This window comes from Salvelinus fontinalis, chromosome 23 (assembly GCF_029448725.1).
Source record: "Salvelinus fontinalis isolate EN_2023a chromosome 23, ASM2944872v1, whole genome shotgun sequence".
Lineage (NCBI taxonomy): Eukaryota > Metazoa > Chordata > Actinopteri > Salmoniformes > Salmonidae > Salvelinus > Salvelinus fontinalis.
In genome coordinates this window covers 21,666,601-21,674,446 of record NC_074687.1, presented here as the reverse complement: position 1 = coordinate 21,674,446, position 7,846 = coordinate 21,666,601, and the positions used below count along the sequence as shown (strand labels likewise).

At 42.5% G+C, this 7,846-nt stretch overlaps 1 pseudogene; it reads left to right on the top strand.

Moving 5' to 3' along the window:
• Positions 1 to 1,437: 1,437 nt before the first annotated feature.
• Positions 1,438 to 5,060, top strand: LOC129821591 (ribosyldihydronicotinamide dehydrogenase [quinone]-like; annotated as a pseudogene).
• Positions 5,061 to 7,846: the final 2,786 nt, after the last annotated feature.

The window sequence follows — 7,846 nt, the reverse complement described above, 5'->3', positions numbered from 1 at the left end:
CAGATTCGCCGAAAGGAGGTCGGGGGAGGGCCTTGTATGCATCGCGGAAGTTAGAGTGTCAGTGATCCAGTGTTTAACCAGCACGGGTGCTACAGTCAATATGTTGATTGAATTTAGGTAGCCTTGTTGTCAAATTTGCTTTATTAAAATCCCCAGCTACAATAAATGCAGCCTCAGGATATATGGTTTCCAGTTTGCATAAAGTCCAGTGATGTTCCTTGAGGGCTGTCGTGGTATCGGCATCAGGGGGAATATACACGGCTGCGACAATAACCGAGGAGAATTCCCTTAGGAGATAATACAGTCGGCATTTGATTGTGAGGAATTCTCGGTCAGGTGAACAAAAGGACTTGAGTTCCTGTATGTTGTTACAATTACACCATGAGAAATGAATCATGAAACATACACCTCCGCCCTTCTTCCCAGAGAGAGGTTAGTTCCTGTCGGCGCGACGCACAAAGAATACAGGTGGCTGTATCGATTACGACAGCATATCCCAAGAGAGCCATGTTTCTGTGAGACAGAGTATGTTACAATCTCTGAAGTCTCTCTGGAAAGCAACCCTTGCCCTAATTTCGTCTCCCTTGTTATCTAGAGACTGGACATTAGCGAGAAATATACTCGGAAGCGGTGGGTGGTGTGCGCGTCTCCGAACTCTGACCAGAAGACCACTCCGTCAGCCTCTTCTCTGGTGGCGTTGTTTCGGGTCAGCCTCTGGAGTCAGTTCAAATGCCCTGGGTGGTTCAGACAAAGGATCTCCTTCGGGAAAGTCATATTCCTGGTCGTAGTGCTGGTAAGTTGATGTCGCTCTGATATCCAATAGTTCTTCCCGGTTGGCATGCTGTTGGCATGCTTAGCCAATGAATGTGAGAGAGGGGGAGATATTCTCAACAGGGGAAAAGTCTGTCCTCCCTCCGACATCTCCGTCCTCCTCTCCTCCGTGACCCGGAAACCAATAAGTAGTTGAGTAGTGTGTCAATTCGTTAGGAGGGGAACGGAAGAGTTCCCTCCTTTCCTCTATTTCCTCGTCCCGCCGAGGAAGCCCAAGTGTATCATCAAACCTCCTTTGAATCGGCTGTTGTTTTTTCAGAGGAAAAAAGCATGGACAGATTTCTAAAGCATATGCTCCTTATCTTTCATCTATAAAATGTATGGGACAATCAGCTCAATTTATTTGTAATACTTTACACATATAGTTTGCGATTCCACGAGGAGTTGAGCAAAACCAATCCGGGGAGAGGGAGAAATGACAGACTGATTGATTGATTGATTGATTGATTGATTGATTGATTGATTGATTGATTGACAGGCAGCTGTGTGTGATTGGTCCAAAGAGAATGACAAAAGCAGCAGTCTCAGCCCTGTCAGTCTCGGCTAGTTTCCCTCCAAGCCACCTTGACCTTAGCTCATCACAATCAGCAGACCATGCCACACAAAATGGGTGAGTGATTTGTAACAGTCCTAAACGCTCTTGCGTGTTCCAGACTAGATGTCATTTTCACTTTGTCTTTATGCTAGAAGAAACTCTATTTAATTAAGAAACGCATTACCTTCACTACTTTGATGTGGCTTATCTGTTATCTCGTGTTGCAGCCAAGAAGGTTCTGATCGTGTACGCCCACCAGAGTACTGGGTCATTTAACGCTGCAGCCAAAGACACGGCTGAGACAGTTCTGACTACTCAGGGCTGTAAGGTGGAGGTGTCTGACCTCTATGCCATGAAGTTTAAAGCCTCTGCTACTGCTGAAGACATCACTGGTAACAGACTGAACCATGTGTTGCTTCATTGCAGTAGTGAATAATCTGTAAGCTTGAGTGCCTGTTAAATGCTTAATAAGGTCATAACTCTTTTCTGTGGGCAAGTGCTTTTTCTCACTTCTGTTATTCTTTACCAGGGGAGGTGAAGGATGCTGAGCACTTCCAGTATGGAGAGGAGACCATGCTGGCATGGAAGGAGGGCGGACTCTGCTGATATCACTGAGGAACACCGCAAACTCTCTGAAGCAGAGGTTGTCATATTCCAGGTGATCTGCTGTAGTATTGTCTACTGACTTAGGAAAATTGACTTCATCAGCTTTAGCCTAGAACTTATTTTAAGTGTAGACCCTTCAGCGCTTTACTTTTTGGCTGGTGGCTGAAATGCACCCATTCATGGTACTGGTTGACTAGTGTCTCCCACATCTCAGGTCCCCATGTGCTGGTTCACTGTCCTGCTGTCATGAAGGGCTGGATGGACTGGGTGCTCACACTGGGATTTTCCTACACCTCAGAAAAGAGGTACAGCCAGGGCATCTTCAAGGTAAGGGATGCAATCCCATAATCACTGTTAAAAGCCAAATGCAGTAACAATTAACTCACTAGTAGTCCATCCATATCAATGGCTCCCCTTGTTTCCCTACTGAACAAGAGCCATGTTGTCCTTCACCACTGGATCCCATGAGTCTATGTTCAGTGCCAATGGTATCAATGGAGACATGAATGTCACCTTGTGGCCACTGCAGGTATGTTAGGCTTGGCTGACACTACCAGCATGTAGACTGCTGTACTGCAAAGAGCTTCTGCTTTCATCTGTTATCACAACTGGATGACTGCTTTTTATTATTTTTTATTTTTTTATTTAACCTTCATTTAACCAGGTAGGCTAGTTGAGAACAAGTTCTCCTTTACAACTGCGAACTGGCCAAGATAAAGCATAGCAGTGTGAACAGACAACAACACAATTACACATGGAGTAAACAATAAACAAGTCAATAACACAGTAGGAAAAACAAATGAGTCTATATACATTGTGTGCAAAAGGCATGAGGAGGTAGGCAATAAATAGGCCATAATTATAATCATTTGACTTCCAGGTTGGCAAGTGATCATTTGTGACTGGAGGATTGCGTCATTTGGACAACATTTCATGTTTTGATCGCTACTTGAGCATGTTTCTGAAAGTAGCTTCTCTCCCTGTAGAACAGCATCCTGCACCACTGTGGCTTCCAGGTTCTGGCTCCTCAGATCTTCTGGGCTCCACCCCACATCCCCTCTGACGGTCGAAAGTATGCTGGAGGCATGGCGCACACGACTGCAAGGGCTTCTGGGAGAAGTGCCGCTTACCTTCACCCCCCCAGACAGCTTTGATGGTGGGTGGGGCTTCCAGCTCAAAGAGGATGTCCAGGATAAGCACGCAGCCAATGAGTTTGGCCTGTGTCGGAATCCACATCAATCAATCAATCAAGTTTATTTTATATAGCCCTTCGTACATCAGCTAATATCTCGAAGTGCTGTACAGAGACCCAACCTAAAACCCCAAACAGCTAGAATGCAGGTGTAGAAGCACGGTGGCTAGGAAAAACTCCATAGAAAGGCCAAAACCTAGGAAGAAACCTAGAGAGGAACCAGGCTATGAGGGGTGGCCAGTCCTCTTCTGGCTGTGCCGGGTGGAGATTATAACAGAACTATGCCAAGATGTTCAAAAATGTTCATAAGTGACAAGCATGGTCAAATAATAATCATGAATAATATTCAGTTGGCTATTCATAGCCGATCATTAAGAGTTGAAAAACAACACTTGTACCGCCAGCATTCAAAAACAGCACCGCCAGCATTCAAAAGTGACCAAAACATCATCCAGGAAGCATAGGAACTGAGAAGTGGTCTGTGGTCACCACCTGCAGAATCACTCCTTTTTGGGGGGTGTCTTGCTAATTGCCTATAATTTCCACCTTTTGTCTATTCCATTTGCACAACAGCATGTGAAATTTATTGTCAATCAGTGTTGCTTCCTAAGTGGACAGTTTGATTTCACAGAAGTGTGATTGACTTGGAGTTACATTGTGTTGTTTAAGTGTTCCCTTTATTTTTTTGAGCAGTGTATATACCAAAAAGAAAACTACGAAGAGGCATGCCCAAACTAAAGACTCAAAACCAAACGAAAGGCCTAATGGCCCTCACACAAACTACAGTAGCAGCCTCGCGGCTCTGCCAGGGGGGAGCAGGACTGACGATCAACCTAGTTGGCTGCACCTGATTTGCTTATCAAGGCTTCCTGGCAGAGCATCGCTCTTGAAGAAAAAGAAACGCACACCTATTTAGGCGAGGTGCGGAGTAGAACACTTGAAAATAAAGGAGATCCGCACACTCTAAGAGCTCAGATGCAAAAATGTAATATCAAATGTTTCGACAGGCAAGCTGTCTTTATCAGGGTATAATCACAAACACTGCAGGGTGACTCGTTTATAAAGTGTCAAAAGACACACAGGTGTCTGTAATCATGGCCAAGTGAGGCCTAATATCCCTGGTTAATTCTCAAATATTAAAATGGCATACAAAGAACAGCATACAAAAAACAAATGGATAGCATATTTTCAGAGATTCCTTTTAGACTACTCAAGCTTACAAACAATTACAATAGCAAAAGTCACAATAATCACAAGAATGGCTTCAGATCTAAGTCTACTTTGAGACCGAGGGGAGCAAGGATCTTTAAATTAAAGATCCAGGCAGCCGCTCGTTTTAACAATAGATTTTCAAGGTCACCCCCTCTCCCAGGGAGGGTGACATGTTCGATGCCAATATAATGCAGAGACAAAATCATGTGGTTTGCTTCCAAAAAGTGGTCCGCAACTGGGTAAGTCGAGTTTTTACACCTAATGGTGCTACGATGCTCTGAGATACGTACTTTTAATTCGCACTTTGTTTTACCCACATAATTTTTACCACAAGGACAAGTTATAAGATAAATAACTGCCTTAGTGGAGCACGTAATAACACCTTTGATTGGGAACGATTTCCCTGAGCATCGCTCTTGACCTGGTTGGTGCTGCCACTGTTGTGGAAAATATCGACTCAAATACTTCTCAGATACCGGAGCTTGTGAATTCAAATAGACTTTATTGCAGAGAGTAACAAAGCCGAGCAATTCCATGGAAGAACTGAATCTTCATTCTTAGTGTTCGGTTTTTATACAGTCTTACACTTACATAACATCACTCTGTTTTACGAATATTGTTTGACTTAGTTTCTATTCTCTTATTGGCTCAGACATTGGGGCAAAGATTCTATTGGTGGAGTGACATGCATACTCCTACTTGTGCCTATCACTGATTAGCTAATGTTCCTGTCCAAAGGTCTTCACAAGTTCAGGCCGATGTTGTCTATGTATGATTAACCCATGTGTGTGTCCAGTAGCTTTCACAAGATCAGACATGGCCCAGACCAGACCCGTTTTGTTGGTTTGCCTTGCCTAATCCACACAAGTTCTGCTTACATTCTGTTTTTTACATGTCCAATGGTCAATTTGATGTTGATCCAGCTTTGCACACTCACATGGGCTCAGCCTTCATTCTGTTTACACATGTCTAATATCTAAACTTATATGGATTATCCTTTCTACTTCAAAGAGAACAGTATAGTTACTGAGAATCACCAGATGACTGGAAAATCCTCCCACATAATCCCCGCTATGGAACTGTCACAGTTGTCGTGTCTTTGGCTATGCCAGATTAATTGCTATGACATACTATTCTATAAAATAATTTCTCCGTAATTAATATTACCTGATTGAACTAATCATGTAAATGTAATTAACTAGAGAGGGACACCACAAAATAATATTTATAGAGCTGTTATCTTCCCGAATAAACTCTTAAAGATTTAGTAATATTTTACGTCAATAGCAGTCAAAATTAATCGTCATCTCATTCAGTCTCATATTCTGAAAGTTGTAAATTCTTGGTTATCTGCAAGAATCCTGACTAACAAGTTGAAACAGCAATACAAAATTGGGTTTAATTATTTATTTACTAAATACCTAACTAATCACACAGAATCACACATACACAATTAAATCATAACTTGATTCCCAATTGCTGTCATAAAGGAAAACGTCCCTAGCGGGCGGAACAGATATGACAGCTTGTTACACAAAGAAAAGGGGCGGGATTTTAGTGAAAGAGCGGGAGACTGGAACATAGGCGAAGCTGTGCTATCGTAAATACAGTATCTTATGCATTCTAAATTACCGCCCATTTGGAAAAGGAAAATGCAATAAATATTTACTCTGAGCTGCGCTTCAGTAGGTTGGTGGTAGATGGAAGACCGTATCGCCAACCCGAGTCCTCTGTCCTTTGAAGAATGTCTCTGGTGGTCACTGGATACGTTGGAGTAACGTCGTTGTGTGGTAGACGGGATACTCTGACTGTCCTTCCTAACCTGCGTTTGTAGCAGCTGTTGCTAACTCAACGGCTAGGAGGTATCACTTCTGTAGTGAATACGAGTTCAAAGTTCATACCATTTACAACCAAAGTCCATGCTGATGTTGGCTTAGTTCTGTAGTTATTATCTGAACCATTCTGACATCGGATCGTCATCCTAATGTACCCGGAACAGGAAATTATATTTTTGTCAATGGCTTTATATAGTGGAGGGAGAGGGGTGTGTCTGAAAAGTTTATTACCCATGTCTCTTCACAGGGGCGGGCCACTGGTTGAGCAGAGGTCCAAACTTATGAAAACCCAAATCTCTCATTTGGAAGCTAAAATTACATTTCATCTCTTCACAAATCATTTCATATTCAAACATTTGAATTAAACAACAATTCCATGTGAATCCGATACCTCTGATGTTTAGACTTTCAACAGTAGAGTTTATGTTATTCTATCATTGATGAGAATGTGTCAGAGGGCAACCGAACTGACATAATATACCTTAAGTACCACCGCATATGTTCAGTTGGTCGGATTACCAGAATATAGTTAATTTTCCCCCAACTTCTGATGTTCCCAGAATCTCTATGTTAACCAAGGGGTTTTCTTATGTCACATCAGTAGGGAAGAGGAACGGGGGAGGGGGGAAAGAGGTATTTATGACTGTCATAAACCTACCCCCAGGCCAACGTCATGACACAGTTCAATAGAACAAAAATGTCCAGGAAGGGGAGCACCTTCTGTAATGCTATTGAGGCAATCTACCTCTCATTCCTTTCAACAACCTTGGCTCCAGTTTCTCATTCACACTGGTGAGTCAGGACTAAACATCTACTTGTACATATAGTGTTAAAGCATGTGCATTTCTTAGCCTTACCTGAGGTTATCTCAGTTGAATACAAGAAAAATAGTAAACAATAAAATCAATAAACTAAATGTTCTAAACCCTTATAATGTCATTCTCAATATGATACCTAAACATATTGCCCTCCCTCACAGACACCTCTCTAGCAACTATTTTTGACATAAGTGAAAAACCTGTTAGTAGATTGAGGACAAACCCTATGTCACATACATGTCTAGGTGAAAAGATATTCAGAAAGTCTAACATCATTTATCATTCAGCAACTGTTACATTGAGTACATAGTTATACTTTGTTATACCATGTGTATACTTTTTGGCTGGCCCCACTGAGCCCACTTATACCAGCCATTTGTTATTGTTTTTCTACATTTTTGGTCAATGTTTGATTCTGGGGTAGTTTCTTCATTGTGGCTACACCAGTTGGTAACAGATGTCCAGATTTTCTGCATCAACCTACTTTCTTGTGGTTTTGCCATTGTCGTAGTTGGTGTACTAGTACATGTGGGAGGTGAGTTTACAATTTCTTCTAGGTTTGTCGCTGTTGCTGTTTTCACTATGTTTTCACTCTGTTAGAAAGACCATGTGAGGGCAGAGAAGTCGATGGTAAGAAAGTCTCCTTCCCATTCTCCTGTCTTTGTTTCTCCGTCCCCTCGGACAGCGCCTCTGTCAGGGGTATCTGCCAGAGTAGGTATGTCATCAGGAGCAACCGGCATGTCACTCCTCCCCATCCCTGGACTCTCTGAATATTCAGGCGAGAGCATCTATTGGCTGTTAGAAGATGCTCCTTGAT